This window comes from Moschus berezovskii, chromosome 10 (assembly GCF_049115385.1).
Source record: "Moschus berezovskii isolate FMDL1 chromosome 10, NW_MosBer_1.0, whole genome shotgun sequence".
NCBI lineage: Eukaryota > Metazoa > Chordata > Mammalia > Artiodactyla > Moschidae > Moschus > Moschus berezovskii.
Genome location: NC_142469.1, coordinates 42,381,860 through 42,406,412, shown reverse-complemented (window position 1 = coordinate 42,406,412; position 24,553 = coordinate 42,381,860). Strand labels below are relative to the sequence as shown.

Genomic DNA, 24,553 nt, shown 5'->3' with positions numbered 1-24,553 from the left:
TTTGTTCCCTTTTCAGCAAAGAGATTCAGGAGTGTAAAGTATTTTTCTGGACAGCTTGACATTTTGAAGGAAATTTAGTTTTTGTTATTAATGAAAAAACAGGGGGAATGGGTTTTGGTAGGCAACTATACTAGTTTTCTATTGCTACTCTAATTATAGAATTACTGAATTTAGCAGCTCAAAGTGACATACATTTATTACAATTCAGTTTCTATGGGTCAGGAGTTTGGGTATGGTATAACTGGGTCCTCTGCTTAGGGTCTCACAATGTAGGTGTCAGATGGGCCATGTTCCTTTCTGGAGCTCAACATCCTCTTCCAAGTTCATGTAGTTGTTGGCAGAATTAGATTCCTATCTGCTCTATCATTGAGGCCCTTGGGTCCTCTAAGCTGCTCACAGCAACTGCTTCTTTAAGGTCAGTGGGAAGTCTCCAATCTCTTAAAATGGAGTCTCATATTGAAACATAACCCCAGGAGTGACAATCCATCACCTTTGCCATGTTCTATTGGTCATACTCATGAGGAGGGGATCATACAAGGGCACGAATGATAGAGGGTTGCCCTGAACTGTGTCTGCCACAGGAACTGACAGTGCCATGAAGAAACCCAAAAGGGGGTCATTGAAGCTTAAACGTCCATTCAGGTGGTATAGAAAGTAAAGAGGCAGTTCTCCACAGATGTCTCACTAGGTTGTCATTTTCTAAAATAGCTTCTGTAGAACCCCACTTCTACAAGATAATATTTGGTGTATTTGAGGTGGGAATGTTTGGTGTTCAAGTAGGTTTAGAGAATGTTGGAATAACTAAAGTTGAACTGATTTTTTAAATGAAAAAACTCTTTAGCACGTTTATTATAAATCTCATGTGAAAGACAGAGGGAGGTTGCAGCCTTTCCAAATTAATCTAATGCCAGAACATTTTTGTTCATAAAACAAGAAAAATTATAGCTAACAACAATTGAGCACATTCTGTGCTGCAAGCATTATTCTAAACACCTTCATAAGCAAATGATGCTGGAGGGGCTGCCAGAAGCAGTGTGTGTGTGTGTGTGTGTGTGTGTGTGTGCGTGCGCGCGTTTGCATGCACGCATGAATACACACACGTTCATTTGTGTGGTTGGGGAACAAATAGAAGCAAAGCAACTTCTCCCTTTCCCCCATTTCCAGATTTCCAGTCTCCTATCAATGCCTTCAAGGTGAGTTTGAAACTTAGAGAGGACAGAATATCCTGCTCATCTTCAGACATATGTACTATTATTTGAACAACTATTCAAAGACTCAGATCCAGATTTCTTGATTCCAAGTCTAGTACATTGCCAGTTGCAATGTAGCATTGAGTGTTAAAGAAAATAAGTGGCTGATCTTGCTAATCATACATTCTCTAACACTACCCATCTCTGAACATTTATCTGGCAGTAAATGGAATACATCAGAATCTGCAGCTTTACAGTATTCTTCCCAAAGTAACCAAGTTTACTTTTTTCTTTTGTTACAATCTCTGCCTTTCCTCTTGACTTCCTTTGGCTGATTATCTACTCCCTAAGATTTGCTTCTTTCAAAGAAGAATCAAGGATGTTGTCAGCTGGCAGTCAGGAAGTGGCTGTCACCATCTATCAAAGGTCAGCATAGAGCTGTAGCCGGTACCATGAGAAGGGGCCCCTTAGCAAGGAAACAAGGCCAAGCATTTCTCCAAGGCCATGTAACAACCAAGAATTCTCCAGAGCTGGACAAGAGTAAATATTCCAGGAATGGCTTTGTGGTTGGTTGTACTAATCCCACAGTCTGAAGGGAATTTTTAAGGAACCTGCCCAAACTTTGCCCATCTATGTAAAAACTATTAGTCTGACCCATTGTTTCTTCATTTCCACATATAATCAATGTCAAAATGAGAACATCACTAGGCAGGAGAATTGCAAATGGAATGATCTGGAACTTAACCAATTCCTGAGTAAAATTTATTACCTAATAGTAGACATGCATAAAACTATTCTAAGTTTTTTTTTTTAAACAAACAAGGGCAGGGGATGGGTGGGGAAAGTATGTGATAATAGTTTATAATGCTATTCTGGCTTTTTAAAGTATTATTATTTGCTTCAGTATCACCTTACTTTAGATCTATTTTCTGAGGTTTACTGCTTTTCCTTGGCACTGGACCGTTTGCCTTTCTTCAGTTAACAAAGAAATTCTGCACGAAATGGTACAAATCAAAGTCAGATATCTGTGAGCCAGAATGTCTACAGGAGCCCATGTTCTGGACTCTGAGGGGTACAATAGTCACTAGTTATAGGAAAAAGAGAGAGAGGGGAAGAGAAATTGAGAATCAGTTTTCTGTTTTCACATAGAAAGAGGATTGTGTTTTTCACCTGTCCATTTCTGCTTAAGAAAGAAAGCAATACAATTTCCCAAACCACTGGATTGCCCTTGTTTCCCTCCTTTCTCAAAGCAAAAATTCTTTTTATTTAACTGGTTAATTCCTGAGCTTCTCTCATGCCTGCTTCCTCACTATGAAAAAGATTTTCTTTTCATCATGAATGTATATATTTTAAGGACTAACCAGTATTCCAAACTTTAGTGTTACTGCTTTTCTTTACCACTCACTAATGAGAATGGTTGCTTAATAACATTCTGGATTAATGATGGCCAGAAGACAAGACTGTATTCAAGATCAGTGTAGATTCATTGCAGTTAGCATAAAGGTTAGAGATTGGGTTTGAAATGTTACTGTAAGAAGCCATGAAAGGAGCAGAAGTCACAGGTTTTCTGTGAGTAATGATGCATTATGTTTATTAACTCAAAACATACTCCACGAAGTTTGGACAACCAAGCAGCAGTGAGTCCCAGAAAGGATGAGGACATTAATAGGAACAGAGAGCATTAAAAGGAATTAAAAGAAAATATATTATGTAATCTGTTAGACCAGTGGTTAGCAAACTTTTCCTTGTAAAAAGCCAAATAATAAATACTTTAGGCTTTGTGGACCACATACAGTCTCGATAGAATATTGTCCTTTGGTTGTTCTTACAACACTTTAAAATTTAAAAGCCATTTTTAATTCTTGGACTGTACATAAACAAGACACATACCAGCTTTAGCTCACAGGCTGAAGTTTGCCAACCCATGTTTTAAATAATTTATACCCAGCAATTAAAATCAATCCTTTCTTTTTAAATACAAGTTTAAATCAAGATTCCTAGTTGTTTTAAAATAACTCAATGACATAAAGGTTCAAATGTGCTAAAACCTCTCAAGTCAAAGGGGCTTACTTATTTGTTGGTTTTTATTTTCCTCCTCCATCTAAAAAATATTTAAACTTGAGAAAATGAATGTAGGGGCAAATTAAAATTGTGTAGCTTCAAAAGTAGGAAATTTTTCTTCCTTAATTTATCTACTTATCTAAAATCCTTGAATACATAATAAAAACAATGGTTGCCTAATATAGCATGAGATGGCTAATTATATATTTCCTATAAGTGCCAGGAGAGTGTTAATTCACAGTTTGGTTATAAAAAGGGAGGAGAAGGGGAAGAGGATGAGCAAAAATAAACAATATTATAAAGCACTAAATTAGCAAGCATAAAGAATAGCAATGACAATTCAGCAAGACATGTTAGATCTTAAAAAGCACAATTGGAAGCAAAAATCTCATCTCTCTTAATGTCAAGGTAGAATACTTCGATATTTTGCATTATGAATTTTACATTATCCCAACCTCAAATACCAATTTTCTTTAAAGCCTTTATGTGAATTTTGAATCCTGCCCTATAATATATCCACATCATTTTCATAGCAGAGAATGGGCAATTGGTTAAATTTCTACAGTGCTACTAAAATTCCCCATAGAGCTTCATCTGCTCCTCCTGACTGCACACATATCCTTGGAGTCATACCTTTCCCATGTTGCAGCAATCCAACAGAAAGAGGCTAGACTTCCCTGATGGTCCCGTGGTTAAGAATCTGTCTGCCAATGCAGGGGACACAGGTTCCACCCCTGATCTGGAAAGATCCCACATGCCGGGAAGCAACTAAACTCGTGCACCACAATTGCTGAGCCCACATGCCACAACTAATGAAGCCCGCGCCTGGAGCCTGTGCTCTGCAACGAGAGAAGCCACCGCAACAGGAAGCCAGTGCATCGCAACTAGAGAAAGCCTGTGCACAGTAACGAAGACCCAGCACAGCCATAAACAAATAAAAGCAATACATTAAAAAAGAGAAGCAGGGGGCCTGAAGAATGTCTTGCTTACAACACTAAATTACCTACATAAGATTATACTATAAAAATGAGGGGAAAAATACATTACCCCCATTTTATAACGGAGGAAACAGTCTCAGAAAGGGCATGAGTCACTTCCCGCAGTTCCAGGGCTCAGAGAGGCTGACTTGAACCAATGCTGTTTGTCTCACAATGACTTTACTGCTGCACTCTTGATGATATTCTGACACTGAACCTTATTGAAATCTAAATATTCTTTAGCAACTTCTTACTCTTAGAGTGCTTTATGTTGAAATTAATGACATTTCTATTTAATAATTCAGCATTGATTACTTTATAATGCCAGCTAAAATATTATACCATAAAGAAGGAAGGAAATTAATACTTCTAGCCCCTAGGTTCCTGTGGATCACTGGTGCCTGCTAGAATCTTAAAGGATCGCTCCATTAGCTTGTATTTAATAGCAAGTCATCTGGGCTTCAAAGCCCCTTAGCCATCTCACCAACCACCCTCTGTGCTTCCATTTGTTAGTGTTCACCTGCTCCCTCTCATTAATATGCAAACACACAGTGGTCTCAGCTCATTCCCAAAGGCTTGTCTTGACATGAAGCCATCTTTTCTCTCAGTGTGCTTCTTTGAGTGTCCATTATCTAAACTCTGAAATGTCCCATAGCAACTATGATATCTCTGAGAAATACAAATGTTTCAAAGCCCTGACAACAGAAACAGAAAGAATAATTCCCCGGTAAAAAGACAATGCAAGCTTGAATCCCCACAACATGCTATTTCAATCCTCATCTCATCATGAGATCTTGCTCTGATATTGTCCATCACACTCACAAATACTGAGGAGGAGCAAGACTCTGTTGGACTCGGTGGTAGAAAATGTTTGGTTCATATGTTTTATGCTGTCCTAATCATTTTATTATATTTAATTCAGGTTGTCTTTGTTAGAGAGGCCCTCAACCAGTGCAACAGCCATTTTTTTCTTGCTGTGTAAGCATTATGAAATTACGTGTTATCCCATTGTGATCTTCCAGCTTTCCTAACAAAAGATTCACACTACAACTACCAGGATGTGGCAAAAAAGCAATCTGAGCTTCCTGCTTCTTCATGGTTTGGATATGGGACTTTTCCTGTCAAAAGTTTTGGGTGTTGGGGGGTGGGGTGGTCAGGGGTAAACTTTTGTCTCCAGTGTGCACCAGTTCTGGTATCTAGATACAAGCCACGCAGGCAAGCTTTGAACAAGAGCTTGTGTGATTTTTAAGTTTGAAAAAGATACTCTTATTGACCCTTTTTAGAACTATGAAAAACTCTGGCATTGGGTGAGCTTTTTCAATCTTGGGAGTGTCTATTCTTCTTGCCTAATTATGAAAAACAATATTAAAGTATCTAATTCTTCAGTTTCAAAGCACAGTACACACACAGCTTGCAATTTGTTTACTACTGAAAAGTGATAGCTTAAAATTAAGGGAATTATCTACATAATAGAAACCAAAAATCCATAATCACAATTTTCTATATTTATCAAAAGACAGGTGTAGGGTAAGCTGCCTCCAGTTCTACATTCACGTTGTATCAGATGAAGAGAAATTTCCATTCCAACTCTCACACATAACCACCATCCTAATGCTATCCCTATAATACATTCCTTTAGCTTCACACCTTTTTTTACCTTGAGCCTTATAAAGTCTTACTTTTGAAAGCCACACTAGATAAATGGCAAAACTGTCAATACAGAGAGGCAGCCCAGACATGTATATAACAGCCAGGGGATCCAAAAAAATCAAGATTCAAGTCATTTACTTTCTCCTGGAAAATTACACTTGTTATGAAACAGAGACATCAAGGTAGTGTTGTGAGGATTAACAAGACCACATTGGTTAAGTGCTCGAAATCCCATGGAGATTGAGTCTATCATTTGATCTCCTGGGTACATGATTAAAACAAACCAAAAAAAAAAAAAATCCAGTTTTCTTTAATACACAATGCATAGAGTCAGTAACTTCCAGCAGTCTTTAATAAACTTCTTTCTTTCATCACTTTAGTAACTAATGTTATTAGAGGAGAGAGTGTTGTGAACCCAGGTTAAAGGTGAAGTAAAGGCAGACAACTAAAAAGGCAAATAAGAAATTAATTCTTATAATTTTTACCCAACACAGTAATTACAGCCAATTATACTACATTCATCTATTAGTCTGAATGACAGAACAGAATGAGCAAAAAGTTTAGGATGAGACCAAACTGGATTCAAGTCCTGGTTCTTTCTACTGGATAGATATCTCTCTTTAAATATCAATTTCCACATCGAAAAAAATTCAATGACAAGTTTTCCTCTAATAATTAGTGTAAGTAATTCAGACTTACATTCCTATTAGGAACAAGCAAAATAGTCAGACAAAATATTTATAATCATAATAAAAAAGATAACAAGATACTGAGGAATTACTAGACCAAAATCTGAAAGACAAGATTCCAGAGAGGTAAGACCAAAACACAAAGCTACTGTTGCTCTGAAGTCATTTGCTGATCTAGAAAAAATAAAATAGCAACAAAACTGAGCTGAGCTTTTCACAGCCTCAAAGATTACAGAGTGAAAAGGTAAAGCCCAGAGGGTACTGAAGCTAGAGACTCAGATAAGTCACTCCCAGTTTAACCTGGAACTCCATACCGTCAGGCTGACTTCCCCAAACTCTGAAGTCACCCAGTCTGCCCACAGATCTGCAGTGCTCTGGTTATCCCAGGCTATCCCAAGCCTTGGACTGGGATTGAGAGTTCTTCTAAGGCTCCTGGGAGTACCACGTGTCTGAGTCAGTATTGGCTCAATACACATTCATCCATAATGCAAACTTTTGTACCACCTTTCATATGTGTGTAATAGTGCACCTATAACAGATCTGTTAATACAAGGATAACACCAGTTTTTCAGGTTTATGAATGGAATTTGATGAAACTGTTGATATCCAGGATTCAGCATGATGCTGAGATAGCCTTATATATTCACCTTACTGCCCTTTCCATGACCTTCATTCCTTTCTCAGTTTCACATCTTTTCTTCTTACCTTTGCCCCTTTTTTCCATGAACACTTCGGTTTCATCTTTTCTCTCTGGCCCATATTACCAAATAGGCTTCCCATTACCGCTTCACCATATTATGAGTTATTCTCAAGTTTAGTCAAGTCACGTGGGAGACAGTGCAAAGAAACAGGTATGTGAGGGCACAACAACATCAAGGCTACTTGAGCACATGTGTTCCAAAATTTTTCATAAACTAGTACATCAAATGAGTTTGTTATTTTTGTGATATTTGTAAATCCCTCTATTTTAATATCTCCATTGCTAAGTGTTGAGCGAACAATAGGTGATCAACATTAGCCAGATGCTGGAGAGAGTAGCAAAGCATAAGAATGATTCCTGCCTTTCAAGGGGTGCACTTGATCTGTAGCTGAAGAAAATACATGACAGATGTCAGTCAATTACAGAAGCAGTGAGAATTCAGACAAGAATCTGAGAGGAAAGTAGGACTTCAACTGGGGCTTAAGGGTGAAGGGCACTGAAATGCCAAGGGAGGAATGGAGATGGTGTGGTCTAGGAGAGGAGCAATCGAATGCAGACGACACAGGGGAGGGAGTGCTGGCTGGAAGGTAACAGTAAGTACACGAACTGAGCGCCCGCTGTGTGCCGTGTACTATTCTACACGCCTTACAGATATCACTCCATTTCAGACGTCTCAAGAGGCCCAATCAAGGGGGCATTATCATAGCTTTTCAGATAATAAATTGAGGCTTAAATGGCCATACTACAGAGCCTGTAATTAAGTGGTGACATTGGAATTTGAAGCTAGGTCAGGAGGACACCAAAACCTGTGCTTACTGATTACCCTAGAACACGTTTCATTAGCACCATTTATGGAAGGCCTGGCAAGAAGGCAAATATGGCTTATAGGCAATAGACAAATGGGAGCCAACTGTAACGGGTTGTTGAGGAAGGAAGTAAATGCTAAGAGCAGCTTCTAGAGCAATTTCTCCAATCTTAATATGTGAGGACAAACAAAATCTGGTTATGACCAAGCAGAAGGTTGTGGGGCTGTGGGGTTTGATGTGTTCTGGTCTTGGACCAAGTAGGTGGCTGTGAGAACAGAAACCAATGGATAAATCTAAAACCGGTTTAAAGAAAGAAGAGGAGGGTGTGTTAACATTGGCTGGAGAGATGAAAGAGAAAGAAAAGTAAAAAAAAAAAAAAGATCTCAGGACTTTCCTGGTAGTGCAGTGGATGAGAATCTGCCTGCCAATTCAGGAGACATGGGTTCAATCCCTGGTCCTGGAAAATTCCACATGCCCCAGAGCAACTAAGCCTGTGTACCCTGCAGCAAGAGACAGTCCAGCAAAACAATGGAGACCCAGTGCAGTCAAAAAAACTTCAGAAAAAAATGGCAAAAAAAAAGTAACATTAACAAACAGAGAGTAGATAGGGGAAGCAACCTCTATGAAGAGAAAGGGAATTCTGGTTTTAATGTGTTCAGTGTAGGGCCATGGCAGGACTTCTGAGGGTGAGTTTAATATAACCCCTAAGGAGCCCTTGGATAAGAGACCACAGGAGGATGCCTGTGCAGCAGGAGAGCATATGAAGCACCAGGGTGTCAGTAAGATAACTGTTATTACTGTGTAAAGACTCAGACATTTCTTACAGGAAAGATGCAGCAAAAGTACAAAATGATAAATAATGAGAGCATTCCCCCAGATGCCGTTTGTGTACATTTCTCTTCATTCCAGGCTTTCCTCTCAGTTCCCACTAACCACTAGGCATGTGTGTCGTAATACTGCCTCCACTTAATTCCTGCCCATGTTTGTTTGTTTAGATGTGTCTCTGCCTTTCATCCTGCCCTATTTTTGTGCTGTGTCAAATAATAAGGACAGTAATGACCGGAATCTGTCCATTTTGGCCTGTACAGCACTGATTGCTGTGATATTCCTCTGTACCATGTTATTTCATGAGATAAAACCCAATTACATTGAAGATTAAATTCTTTAAAGTCAGCCTTTCTAAAGAAACTGACCTCACGAATCTTGCATGGCCTTTGTTACTTTACTTTGGGTAAAGGCTGAACTACCAGCTTAGCAAAATCTTCAAAATAGAGGAACTTGATGGTCTTCAAAATAGATGGACTTCCCTGGTGGCTCAGATAGTAAGGAATCCACTTGCAATGTGGGAGACCTTGGTTTGATCCCTGCCTTGGGAAGATCCCCTGGAGGAGGGCATGGCAACCCACTCCAGTATTCTTGCCTGGAAAATCCCCATGGACAGAGAAGCCTGGCAGGCTACAGTCCCTGGGGGTCTCAAAGAGTCAGACACAACTGAACGACTGAGCGCACACCCACACACACACACACACACATGACAACATGTAATTTTATTTTTCACTCATGCTACAGTTCAAAAGAAGCAGTTAAGATCTGCTGAGGTGGCACAGACATCATCAACTTATAGCTTCCATTTTAGAGACTAAGGTGGCTATGACAGTCCCCTTGGAAAGGGAAGAGAATAGTTGGCAATGGACTTCCTTTTTTAAAGAATTGACACATTTTAAAGAATGTGCACACATCACTTCTGCTCACACCTCACTCCTCTGGACTTAGTCGTATGACACAGGGCTGGTTCAAAGGAGGCTGGAAAATAAAGCTTTCTAGTTGGGTGGCCTTGTACGAGTCTTTTAGAATGGGAGGAGACGAGGGAGTTCAGGGTTCTATCACTGGAAAGAAAAAAAGGAGAATGGATTTGGGGGAATCATCAACAGATTGTAGCACATCTGGGTTCAGATCCCCACTCCTATGATGCTCATTTAACAAGACCTATCTCTTCAAAAGCTAAGCTAAGTTTTAAAGCAGCAAATCCATTTTGTAGTGCTGTTTGCAAATTTAACACATTGCTATTAAAAGAGCAGAAGGGAGAGCTCCTTTGGTTATAATTAGGAAGCAAAGGGCTAGAATGAGCCTCTGGGTTTTCTCTGACTCCTACTCCACTCTGTGGGAGACCTTTTATTCTAAGAAATAAAATTTGGAAACTTCTCTCACAGTGTGTGTGTATGCTTAGTCACTCAGTCATATCAGACTTTCTGTAAGCCCATGGAGTATAACCCATCAGACTCCTCTGTCCACAGGGATTCTCCAGGCACAAATACTGGAGTGGGTTGCTATGCCCTCTTCCAGGAGGTCTTCCAAACCCAGGGATCGAACCCAGATCTCCCACATTCTTTACCATCTGGGCCAAGCCTCCTCAGAAGTAAGCACAACCAATGAACATCACTCTCTCCAATTTAAACAATGAAAAGTCCTCTTCTGATTCTGATTTACATCAATTTTGTCAGCTGAGTGAACACCCATGGAAGTGAACACTGAGCCATTTATTTCCCAGAGTGTTCTGAGAGCACTTCTAAACTTGCAGAAGACACTGCCAAACATGAATTAAAAAATTACATTGATGCAAAGAGTAAAAGGGGAGGCTATTTCTGTAATTCTTCCCCACAAATCTAATCTTGACAAATGAGGCAATATTATGTCTCATCAACTAATAAACTGTCCAGATTGGAGTTGCATGTAAGGGTGGAAATAAGCTAAAATGATGCCTAATACTCCTGGAAACAATTTTTCATCTTCATTTCAAGAGTAGAGGACAGAAAGAAGCAATAGGAAAGTCGACACAATGAAAGCAAGACCAAAAAATAAGTTTTCTCACCATAGAGGACCTAGAGAAAAACATCTTAGTTTTTTTCTTCAGTCCCATTGACTTTTCTATTAGGAATTGTTTGATTTCTCCCTCTTCTACCTCAGCAACAAGGATGGACCTAGAGATTTTCATACTGAGTCAGCCAGACCAAGAAAGACAAATATTATATAATAGTGCTTATATATGGAGTCTAAAAAAAAAAAAAAGATACCAAAAAGTGAACTTATTTACAATACAGAAATAGACTCACAGACATAGGAAAAAACTTACGGTTACCAAATGAGAAAGGGGGATGAGCAAAGGGATAAATTGGTGGGGGGGGGACTAAGAAGTTTTCATTCTAGCCACTAAATCCAGGGGTTTTATTACTGAAATCCAAGAAAACACAGCAAACACTCTGGCCATATAAGGCTGTGTTTGGCTATTTCAAGTTCTTTGAGCCAAAACCAGGCCATGAACTTTCTGATTTTTCATGTGTGTGTTCTTATCACTTGGAGCTTATAGTTTACTTTAGATATGTTATAAAATAGAATAAATCATTTGATTATAGACAGTTTTTTAAAAATATGCAACTGATTTTTTTTTACAACAGTGCCATAATCTCTTATCTATTCACCCACTTCCTGATAAAAATTCCCAGTGAAAGAATCCCTTTCTTGAAATAAATATGTTTAAGATACAAATCATTTGTGTTTCAGGTTTCCGAATGTAAGAGTATGTTGTATTCAGCTGCTTGTTAGGACTCCAGGGACGAGTTTAAAATGGGTCATATTCATGCTTGTTAAGGCAAGTTCTTCAGAGATCAATCTCATTGCCTAAATGAACAAAATATACACATTTTATCACAGTTTGATATTGTCATGGCCCAAGAGCATTTGTTTATAGGTTATTAGTAGTGTTTATAGAAGTCAAACAGAAAACCCAAAATACTGATGTGCTTTATATTTGCAAGAATAATATTTCTCTGTACTTTACAGAGGTCTCCTATCTACAAAGAAATAACTTTCAAGCTATAGTCATATTTTTATTATATCCTAGTGATTACTTTGTTATTAAAAATTACAGGAGATTAATATTTAAGAGCCATATTATAATGAAACACATATTAGGATGTCTACCATTTAAGTTTTGTTTCAGTTTCAATTATTTTATTGCATAGGACCTCATGCCAAAACTTACCTAAGAAAATATTAGGATTTCAGATATTGCTTTACAGGATTTCTATTAAACAATATTTAGATGAACAAAACACTATTTTGCAAGTTTTAGTTCCTGGAGAGTCATGAATAACTGCTTGTATTCAGGAAAGAGAATCCATGGAAACAGTCCTGACTACAAGAATGCAGCGTGTTGTTTTTCCAACAATTCACATTCTAGGTGCCTGATCAAACCAGCAATTAAACTATCTAAGCACTACAGAGATAAAATCAGATTAAAATCAAATTATGGCACCCGGTCAAATACTTCCCAAAATAAAAACAAAAAGAGAGTCGATAATCCCCTTTTAAAGATGCCAGATGCAGCCACTCACAAGATAAACAGCATTTAACAAGTCCTAGCCCATAGAGGCAGGGAGTGTTCTCATACATCCTATGGGCTTACAGGAAACTTCCCTTAACCTGTGTCTTTCTTGCTCTCTTCAGTCTTCAAGGGTGTGTATGCCTCTGAGCACGCACACATGTAGTAAAGGTCTGTTTTGAAATTGATCCTCGCCTGATATCATAGCCTGTAATTACAGTAGAATCCTCTTAACTTGGAGAGGTCAGGGCAATGTCTTTCACGTCCACCTCAAATTCTCAGTGACTGGCTCAAAGAAGATGCTCAGTAAGTACTTTTGAATGAATTAGTGAATGAATAAACCAGTGCCAAGATTTTCACCCCCACACTCTTTAAAAACTACTTTTATCAGGGTCACCAATCACCCCACATAGCTAAATCCAGCTTCCATTCTTGGTCCTCATCTTTTTGACTCATCAGCTGATTTGACAAGTTCTGAGGCTTTCATCATCATTACTCACTCTTTTTCCTATCTCTTTTTCTGCTTTCTCTTTTTCTCTTTGAGCTCTGAATGTTAGTGAGCCTCAGGATCCCAGTGGTGATCTTCCTTTTCTGTCATCATCTCACAGATTTAAATAACATCACTAACTTCCAAATTAACATCTGCAGCTTAGATCTCGTCCCTGAATTCCATACTATCCAGTCACTTACTGACAGCTCCACTAGGACAGCATCTCAAACTTCACACACCCAAACTTGAACTCCTATTCACCCACCACTACTGCCCCAAACATCCCCATTTGCATTCCTCTCCTTATCAGCTGATGGCCTTTCCCTCCTCTCTGTGCTCAGTTACCCACGTTTCCTACTGCCGTCTCGACTGGAGGTGCAACCAGAAGCAGAAAAATAAATGGTGCTCTCTTCCTCCTACATTCATTTTACCACCGAGCTTTCCATTGGCAGTTCCTACATGGAAACCAGCTGGCACGGGAGTCGAGAAAAATAGTTTGTGAGCTTCCAGACACATGGCACTGAGGAATGTTTAGAAGACTGAGTGTGGAGCTGAGCATCTGTGCATGTTTTCTGCCACAGCCTCCTAGCTAGTCTCCCTGTTTCCACACTTACCCCCAGCCTATTCTCCACTCTACACCCACAGGCATTTTTTTTAATGCAAAATACACCATGTCACTCCTCCAAAAGAATCAAATAGAATAGGGTAGGATAGGATAATAAAAACTTAAAAATAAAGTAAAATAAACTTCACTTGCTCTCCATTTCAGAGAGTAAAAGACAAAGTGTTCATCAGTTCAGTTCCGTTCAGTTCAGTCGCTCAGTCATGTCCGACTCTTTGCGACCCCATGAATCACAGCACACCAGGCCTCCCTGTCCATCGCCAACTCCCGGAGTTCACTCAAATTCATGTCCATCGAGTCGGTGATGCCATCCAGCCATCTCATTCTCTGTCGTCCCCTTCTCCTCCCGTCCCCAATCCTTCCCAGCATCAGAGTCTTTTCCAGGGAGTCAACTCGTCGCGTGAGGTGGCCAAAGTATTGGAGTTTCAGCTTTAGCATCAGTCCTTCCAATGAACACCCAGGATTGATCTCCTTTAGAATGGACTGGTTGGATCTCCTTGCAGTCCAAGGGACTCTCAAGAGTCTTCTCCAACACCACAGTTTAAAAGCATCAATTCTTCGGCGATCAGCTTTCTTCACAGTCCAACTCTCACATCCATACATGACCAAACTGCAAGTAAAATGTAACTAACCTCTGTTATCTTTCTGACTTTATTTTTCCATAGTTAGCTCTGGCAGCTACCCTGGCTTCCTTGCTGTTCCTAGACTACAGGTTTTACACTCCACTTTTGTCTTGGCCCTGATTATCTTGAAAGCCTGAAACACCCTTTTTCCCAGGTGGCCACCTGCCCAACTCCCTCACCACTGTCTTTACTAGGTTGTAACTTTTGTAATGAGTTTTATTTTAAATTGCAATCCTCATACCCTCAGGATTTCTAGTACCCCCTATTCTGTTTTTTTCTTGTTGATGGTGTTTTAAATGTAACTCTTCTCACCTTCTAACCCACAGGACAATTTACGTGTTTAATTTTTTATGTTCTCTTCATTAATTATCACTCCCTGCACAAAAAGTTAAATTCCACAAAAGCGAGAATCTTTGTTTGAGGACATTTCACAGGCCTAGACCGGTGTTTAAACAGTTACGAAAAACGCTTTCCTTCACGCTTAATGTAGTGCATCTCGGGGCAGGGCTACTGATAACCAGGCGACTGGTCTGTGTGAATGATAAACGGGACAGCCATGGCTAACTAATCCTTTATGACTTTTCTAATAAAAAGCTCTTAAAAAGGAAAAATAAAGAACGAGCATTACAGTGAAATGGTAGAGTAGCTGCAAAATGACAGAACCCAGTATATCAGCAGAATTCTCTCACGTGCAGGTTAACAGAAACCCAATCAAATCCACTTACACTGTAAGTCGATTTATCGACACCTAAGTGGAAACTCCAGGAGTAGATGTGGAAATGGTGTGACAGGACCCAGGTACTCTGGCTGAGCCACCAGGGATCAGTCTCACTTTCTCCACATGACTTCTCCTTCCACGTTGTCTTCATTCTCAGGCAGGGTGTCCCCAACCACTGCCAATCTGGCCACCAGCAGCAGTAGCTCCACTCTTGCCCACAAGGACCACAGAGGAGAGAGTAGCTCTCTCTCAGTGGGTCCAGCAAGTTCCCTGACTGATGCTCACTGGCCTGGATAAGTCCCACCCTCCTGGAACCAAACACTCAATCTCCAAGTGTTCTGATTTGGGTGATATGCCCTCTCTCACACCCCGTCCCTCAGGCCAGGGGCTAGGGTGAATCCACTCAAACCAGAAGAGAGTGAAGAAAGCATTTTCACAATGACTAGTCAAGGGCTTTTACGAAAAGAAGGAAGAAGGGGCATTAGGCTGGCATTACTACTGGTGTCTACTGTATTAGGAAATACTGAGGTCCGAAGAAAGCTAACAGCACATCGAGAGTAAAGTGATAGGAAAAGAGGCTGGAAAATTAGGTTGAAGTCTCAGTATAAAGAGCTTTTTTTTTTTCCCTAATGAGAAAAGCACTGAAGTCTCAGGAAACTTGAGTTCTACTCCCAAATCTTTCCAGGACTATCTGTGTGACCTTGCCAAGTAACTCACTATCTATAGGTATCCTCAACTGTGAAAAGACAAATTACACTAAAATAATCTCCATATTTCTCAACAGCTCTGTCAGCTGACAGTTCCAACTGGGAAAACTAGATGTTGCAGCCAGTCGATGTCCATGTACCATAGACGTCCCTATCATTATATGAGGGAAGTAAGAAGTACCTGGTCCCTTCTCTCTTGCTGTGGACTAAGGACCCCATTTAGCACTATTACCTAGTACAGGGGTAGTCTGACAGATGTTAAATCTAATTCCAGGAAGAGAGAAGTAGGTTTTGCCAGTGCCTCCCAAACCTGACTATGCTCCAGCATTACCTGGGGAGCTCATCAAAAATGTTAATTCCTGGGCACACCCCTATGGTATTGAATTGGATTCTTTAAATTGTATTTTTAGATTTTCTTTTGTTTTTAATTCTTCCTACTTTCCAGTCATGGATGTGGCAATTTTCGTTTGATCAGTATTATTTAATGCTAAAAAAATAATTTTGTATATTTGTACACCAAGAGAGATCTTAGTTTGGGAACATGTACCCAAAAAAATAGAGTCTATATTGTTTGACACTAAAATATGGGAGAAAAAAGAAACATGACATTCACTTGCATATTTGAGTGTTTTATGCATTTGACAAGAATTGTGGTTTTCATAATATATACAAGACACATCCTCTTTATTCTGCCAGTTTCAGAGAACTAGTCATAACTTTGCAATTTTCAAATAACATCCAAGTCACAATAAGAATAAAAGCATCCTTCACATTTCTTCAGTCACTGACTTTTTTCAATTCATCTCCAGAACTTTTAAAAATGTGATGAAGGTAAGTAACTCAATATCAATCATATCTATTACATTTGCTCTTTTGTGATGAATTTTTTAATAGATCATAATGTATAATGATACATTATATTTGATCGAGCTCTTACATTTATGAATCAATCAGCTTTAATCTTAATATTTCTCAAAATATTTTTCTTTGGTTTGTTTAGCCATTATTTTAATTTTTAAAAATCTATCCACTGAGATATGAGCACATCAACCACACAAAAAGCCTGTCTTGAGGAAATGACATCTCCGTGCTGATACGTTTACCTTAAATAGCTTGTTCACACAAACAAGAGGGTCAGCATGACAGTACGTTCTCTGGGTTTGTAGGGAAATAGTTCATTCCAGCATGAGGCAGGTTCCTGGGACTGTAGGAAGGGAGTTCTGAGAAAGCTTAAGTGACATGTAAATACAATGTTTCCTGTTCACAAACATAAGAAAATAAACAGGCACACAAACACACACACACACAATACACTTAATATCCATTTGTGAAGTGCCCTGAGAAGTGTTCAAGCAAATGCCTCAGGTTCAATGGGAAAAATCCAAATATCAAAATAAATTCTGATGTTGCTATAAGAAAAAAACCTTGAAGAAATATACTTCTCCTTTTCATGGGAGGATCAAGGTTGTATTCTCTGCGAAGGTTATTTGGATATGGAGAATTTCTCTTTGAAGTCATTAACTTGTTCATTCATTAATTTATGAAATATTTATTTAGCCCCTATTATGGAGAAGATCTCTTGGAGGAGGATATGGCAACCCACTCCAGCATTCTTGCCTGGAGAATGCCATGGACAAAGAAGACTGGCAGGCTACAGTCCATGCGGTCGCAAAGAGTCAGACATGACGGAAGCGACTGAGCATGCACGCATGTCTAGACAGAGCACAAGGGAGATTTTTAGTATCTTCCTCATAAACCAAGACTGACACTATCATCATTTTTTGAGTAGATTTCCTGGGACCATGAAGTTGCCACAGCTCTCCACATCAGAGGAAGGCACAAGGGTTCCTCAAAGCCCCTCCTGCCCAAATACTTCTCTTATTGGGACCCACAGTAGATGAGGACCTCTTAACCTACGTTCATGGAGCACCTCCTCTGTGCCTGGCACTGCCCTCATTCTAATTGTGGGAATAGAAGAGCAAATGAGACTCAGACCCTACTTGCAAGAACTTTCACCCTAGTGAGGGAGATGTAAGAAGCCTATGTGTGTAGAAGAAGCAACAAGAGTTGCTAAGGCACCCAGGAGGGCAGCTGGCTCCATCCCTCATGGCATCAGGGGCACTAAGGGACATGAAGAGGAGGGAAAAAAGACCACGTGTGCATGGCAGAGGGGGATGCTGGTACAAGTGCAAAAATAAGCATGATCTGTTTGCGGGGAAAAGCTCTGGACAGCTTGAGAAAAAGTGAATATGAGAAGGGGGAATAAAGAGGGAAGGAATGTGAAGACAGGAGAAGAGGATGGTAAGAAACAAGGCTGGACCAGAAGAGGAGAGGTTTTGTTTGCTCTGGGGAGGCTTTCTTGCATATTACTTGAAATCTATAGTGGTACAGTGGGATTGCATTTAGAAACATCCCTCCTGTGTTAACCTGGGAGTGAACTAAGGTGAGGAAATCTGATGTTAGCAGGAAGGATTCAGACTACCCTAGAGAGACTTGATATGAGCCAGCAAAAGGGGAGAGCTCTGAGGAATAAAGAGGGGGCTAATTTGAGGTAACCAATCGGAGGTGGAGGATGACTGCAGGGAGAGAGGAATCCTGGGTGACAGGCAGGTTTCCAGACCCCACAGGTTTGGCCCAAGTCTAAGACTGTCTTTTCCTTTACTCCCCCTCACTCGCTACCTTATAGGCACACAGACATTTTTGCTATTTCTTGAACATGCCAAGCCTGTTCCTGATTTGGAGCCTTTGCAGCTGGCATCCTTCCTGTACAGAATGCTCTTCCCCAGTCTTCACAAGATAACTCCTTCTTGCCATCCTGGTCTTACCTAAAAGGCATCTCCTCAAAGAGACCTTCCTGTCCATGGACCTAGATAAGGTTCAAGCTTCACCTCTATCATATTATCTGGTTTACTTTATTTTCTTTCTTTTAATCTACATTTTAAAATTTTTATTGAAGTATAATTGCTTGACAACGTTGTGTTAATTTTTTGCTGTACAGCAAAGTGAGTCAGCCTTATGTACACATTTATCCCCTCTTTTTTGGATTTCCTTCCTGTTTAGGTCTCCACCAAGCATTAAGTAAGATTCCCTGTGCTATACAGGATGTTTGCATTAGCTATCTGCTCTACACACATTATCAATAGCGTGTGTATGCATCTCCTAACTCACCCCACCCTTCTATCCCCTTTGTTGTCACTTTCTTTAAAATATTTTTACCATCTGAACTTACTGTGTCTATTAAATTGCTCGGTTTTTGTCTGTCTCCCTTCATTAGAGTTCACCCTCTGTGGAGCAGACATGCCTTTCTTGTTCTCAGCTCTGCCTCCAGAAGCTGGTGCAGAGTAACGCTCAGTTTTTAAAACTGACTCATAAATGCTGAGCCTCCCACAACACGTGAGGAAGCACATGGAGAAGACTTGTTGGAGAGCAAGGGGAAGAGAACATGGAGAGAAACAGCAGTTTTGAGGATGCAACAGCCTGTTAGAATCCTCTCATGGATGACCTGGGTCAGAGGTGGGGTTAGCAGGAAACAATGAGCCAAACTGCAGAAGGTCATGGGAACAAAGCAAAAGCACATTTTCGGTAACTGTTTTGAAATTTACCTGACCCAGCTCATGGTCCCTGGATCGAGAACCACTGACTCAGGAAGCATGAGTCTATGTCATGCATTTCATCACTCAGTTTCACCATGTCTGGTGTGGTAATCTGACTCTTCAACGCACGCATGTGTGCCTTGTCGTGAGAGTCACCGTGATGTGGTGAAAAGTACACTGACCACAGGATCAGAAGGCCCAGATCCTGGGTCCTTCACAAACTCTGTGACCTTGGGGAAGACCCATACAAGACCAGTCCCACTGACTAGTCTGTTCTCTGTCTTCCAAACCTGTTAGGACACAAAACCTTGCACCATTCCTTTGGGCTAGGATTTTAAAATGCTACTGTTTTCATTTAGTAACTTGACCTTGGCTGCTCTCAGTTTTAACCCACACTCAATTATTTCCACAATGCCCCATTTTTATTTATAACCTTATTTTCTTTCCTAGGCCAGATTTGCTTTGAGGTCTTGTTCATGTTTGGATCCCACCTTCCAATTCAACTCCTCATCACTACCTACTGCCAACTTCATCCCACTAGAATTATGCATGTGGTAAAAAGTCAACGTTTGTCAAAAATTTTTGGAAAACAAAGTAGTGATACATATCAAGTACTTCAAACATTCTCTGACATAATTATTTTTGTAGAACCTTAGACTTAATAAACAATTCCAAATGCAAACAAAAACATATATGCAAAGGTGTTCAATCCAGTGCTGCACAGACTGCACAACAAAACAGAACAAAAAACAACGATAAATAATCGAGAAGAAAGTTGAATAATTTATGAAATATCCAATGGTGGAAGCATCATATGTATGCTATGTATCTAACAGAAGAATATTAAACATCCTTGAAAATGATGTTTTAATGGACAGAAAAGTAAAACACAGTAAGAAATCAAGTATTAAAAAAAGGAACCTATGCTTTACGATTCTGGTTGTGCAATGGTATAGACATAATACACATGGAGATAACGAGATAACAATTATCTAAGTAGATGGGAAAACAGTGGAAACAGTGTCAGACTTTATTTTGGGGGGCTCCAAAATCACTGCAGATGCTGATTGCAGCCATGAAATTAAAAGACGCTTACTCCTTGGAAGGAAAGATATGACCAACCTAGACATTATATTAAAAAGCAGAGACATTACTTTGCCAACAAAGGTCCGTCTAGTCAAGGCTATGGTTTTTCCCGTGGTCATGTATGGATGTGAGAGTTGGACTGTGAAGAAAGCTGATCACTGAAGAATTGATGCTTTTGAACTGTGGTGCTGGAGAAGGCTCTTGAGAGTCCCTTGGACTGCAAGGAGATCCAACCAGTCCATTCTAAAGGAGATCAATCCTGGGTGTTCATTGGAAGGACTTATGCTAAAGCTGAAACTCCAATACTTTGGCCACCTCATGCGACGAGTTGACTCACTGGAAAAGACTCTGATGCTGGGAGGGTTTGGGGGCGGGAGGAGAAGGGGACGACAGAGAATGAGATGGCTGGATGGCATCACCGACTCGATGGACATGAGTTTGAGTGAACTCCGGGAGTTGGTGATGGACAGGGAGGCCTGGCGTGCTGTGATTCATGGGGTCGCAAAGAGTCGGACACGACTGAGTAACTGAACTGAAGTTGAAGTATAACAAAATGTTAGTCAGGATATTCTTGGAATACTATGCAGGATTACTTTCTTTCTAAATCCTTTTTTGTGTTTTCAGTGTTCTATAATGTATACATATTATTGTTTAATAATCAGAAGAAAAAACTTAAAATGTTGCTAATGAATTAATGAATTTTTAAAAATTATTGTACTAATTCATTTAACTATAAACTGAGACTAATAATGCTAATCTCCTTTCCATATTCTCATATATGAAGCATAATGGGAACACTTTTACTTTCCCATATTCTCATAAACAAAGCATAATTGAAACACTATCATACTTTGTATTCAAATTATTAATATTGGTACCTCAGATGGTAAAGAATCTGCCAGCAATCCAGGAGACTCAGGTTTGATCCCTGAGCAAGAAGATCCCCTGAAGAAGGGGATGGTAACCCACCCCAATATTCTTGCCTGGGAAATACCATGGGCTCGTTTTGGTTTTCCCTGGTGGCTCAAACGGTAATGTATCTGCCTGCAATATGGGAGACCCAGGTTGGATCCCTGGGTCGGGAAGATCCCCTGGAGAAGGAAATGGCAACCCACTCCAGTATTCTTGCCTGGAGAATCCCATGCACAGAGGAGCCTGTGGGCTACAGTCCTTGGGGTCGCAAAGAGTCAGACATGACTGAGCAACTAACGCTATGTTGCTGCTGCTGCTAAGTCACTTCAGTCGTGTCCGACTCTGTGTGACCCCATAGACGAAAGCCCACCAGGCTCCCCCATCCCTGGGATTCTCCAGGCAAGAACACTGGTGAGGGTTGCCATTTCCTTCTCCAATGTGTGAAAGTGAAAAGTGAAAGTGAAGTCACTCAGTTGTGTCCGACCCTTAGTGACCCCATGGACTGTAGCCTACCAAGCTCCTCCATCCATGGGATTTTCTAGGCAAGAGTACTGGAGTGGCTTGCCATTGCCTTCTCCGAATGCTATGTTAATAAACTTTTAAAGAAAAATGGCAAGGTCTATATTTCTTTCAAATTAATGATTTTCAGGGCACATGGTAAGATGTGGCCAAGAAAACACTTGCTAAATCACAGCTTGTGAAGATTAATTAATTTCTAAACTCTGAAATTCACAGTAATGCAAATCAGTGCTCATCCACAAACATCACAAAAGAAGAAAAAAAAAGAGCTATATTTGTTCAGAGAATTTAATTTACAACTGTTTACTGAGAACTACAGCAAAGACAGGGATCATTAGCCTTGTTTGACAGTCTGAGGAGACAGATTTAGAGAAGTAACTTCACTAAGATCACTGTAGTAGATTAGACTCAGACTATTTTCTGCTACTTCCAATGAGTCTATTATACAATCCTATCCCCAATGAGTCAGGCTTGGCCCTGTGCCTTGTTTAAGCCAGTGAGTAGAAATCTCACATTGTCTATCATGGGCTCTCTTTTTTCCCCTCTCCCATGAGGCCAACAATGCTCTCAAGATATGGGCTTCTTCTTCATTTGGGTTTTGAAATAAAGAAACCATAGAGCAGAGGCACAGCCACCCAATAAAACATGCAACACAAGTGAGTAATAATGTTTGCTGCCATCAGCTACTGGGGGATCTGACCACAGTACACAGTACCGTAACCTGCACTGATGCTAATTGAGAGTCACTAGTAACTGGTGAGGACAAAATTCAGATCCAGATCTGTTGACTCCAAAGTCCGTGTTCTTTTCACTACTTCATACTGTCTTAAGTTTTTGGTTATTTTGATGAAATTTATTTTTATGCTGAGAAAAATTTTATAGTAAAACAAGTCTTGGTGGTGGATCAGAAAGTGAAAGTTGCTCATTCATGTCTGACTCTTCTGTGACCGCATGGACTGTAGCCCACCAGGCTCCTCTGTCCATGGAATTCTCCAGGAAAGACTACTTGAGTGGGTAGCCATTCTCTTCTCCAGGGGATCTTCCTGACCCAGGGATAGAACCCAGGTCTCCTGTATTGCAGGCAGGTTCTTTACCATCTGAGCCACCAGGGAAGTCCTTAGGGTTTAGAGGTGTTTCTCAAATATAAAATTGCTATAGTCCTTTGTGTTCCCATGACTTCTGTATCTTCTATTATGCAATAAATAATTTTACACATTTAATCTAACACCCTGGAAATTGTTACTCATGCCTGCAGATTGATGCTGAGCTAAGAATTCATGTATTGGGTTAGCTTTATTACCTGAGTGTCCAGAGAGAACACCCACATTTGGGCAAAATCCCTGCCCCTTTGCTTTGGGAAGATTGATTGAGTTAATGGGTACTTGTTACTTCTTATTTGGAAACAAACCATTCTTATAGATGAGGAAATAGGATTTTTTAAGGTTTCCACTTTTAACTTGGCCAGGTGCTATAGGCCACTCTGTGGGTAGAAATCTCTCAGTCCTACTGTTGAAGGTGACTCAGAGACCATCAGAAAGCCTTTCCAAAAGAAACGGCCTGTTCTACTCAGTAGAATCAGCTCCTACTAAGCATAGCCATTTGCTGTCATGGAGATTCAATCATTCAACAGGTACTGCTGGGCTGGCTATAGGATTTTACAAAATTTCTGGCAAGCTCACCTGTACTGTTTTGAAAGTCTGGAAATTCAAAGTCAGGTTCTAACTTCTAACAGATTATAGCAATAAAATTGATGCTTAAACCCATCAAACTCATTAAGCACTGATTTTGGGGCCCAAGAGCACTCACATGAAAACAAATACACACATACCATCTTCTTTGGAATGTAACCCAAAAGCCTTAGACTCACCAATTTCAAAGAAAGTTGAAGCCACAGTAATTTTAATACTCAATATCTCTGACTCATCTATTATTCTTTCATATAGAATTTTTAGTCCTTTTTAAAATAACATCCCTTCCCCAAAGATGCATTCTGAATCAAGTCTGACTTGTACATAACTTGGACTTTTCCCAGTCTTATATAGGACAAGCATCCTCCGTGTCCACTATTTCTATTACTTCTAGAGGACACTGTCTTGCTAAAGGTACTTCTCCTGATGTATTGAAATCATATGGCCCTTAAGGTATAGAAACATAGCTATGCTCACATTCTCTCTAAGCTAGAGCTCTGAATCCATCTGCCACCCTCGGCTACCTTTATTTCCAACCTCCCACTCTTCCCAGCAGTGATGCACAAGTTCTCTCCCCTCAACCAAAAGACTAGGGAGATTAAACTGTTTCCTCAACACCTCTACCACTTCTTCAGGTTTTCCTCCCTAAGGATTCAGCACAAACTGCCATTATAATCTCTCTTTTCTTTACAATATCTTGAGTTTTTCTAAATTTGTATTTATAGTACTTTAAAGTATAATTTATATATTGAACAATGAAACACCTTAGTTGCACAGCTTGATGAACTTCAGTGTGCATTATACTGCAATGTAAACTGATTAAAATGGTATTTCACAACTCTGGAAAATTTCTTCAGTCCCTTCACCATCCATAACATCCCACATCTGCAGATAATCACTATCCAGATTTCTATCACCGTAAATGAGTCTGACCTATTCTTGAATTTTATATTTGCTTTTTACATCAGGATTCTTATGCCCAAATAATTTATTAGTAGTTTATTCCTTTTCATTGCTGAGTAGTAGTCACATTTTATATATAAATATATATATGCTACAGATGGTTTATTCACTATTATAGTAATGGTCATTTAGGTTGTTTCCACTGGGGGGGCCATTATGAACAAAGCCACCATTCATATGT

At 39.9% G+C, this 24,553-nt stretch overlaps 1 long non-coding RNA gene across 3 annotated transcripts in view; it reads right to left on the bottom strand.

Annotated features, from left to right (window-relative positions):
- LOC129561191 (uncharacterized) overlaps positions 1-18,939 on the bottom strand; it is a 166,196-nt gene extending 147,257 nt beyond the window's left edge. For 2 of the 3 annotated variants that reach the window (XR_016038493.1, XR_016038494.1), the window contains exon 1: positions 3,885-4,058. This is a non-coding gene — a long non-coding RNA (uncharacterized LOC129561191). Of the gene's footprint in view, positions 1-3,884; positions 4,059-18,840 lie in introns of those variants that run through there. The other variant, XR_008686939.2, reaches the window with a different exon arrangement.
- Between the last annotated feature and the right edge of the window lie 5,614 nt (positions 18,940-24,553).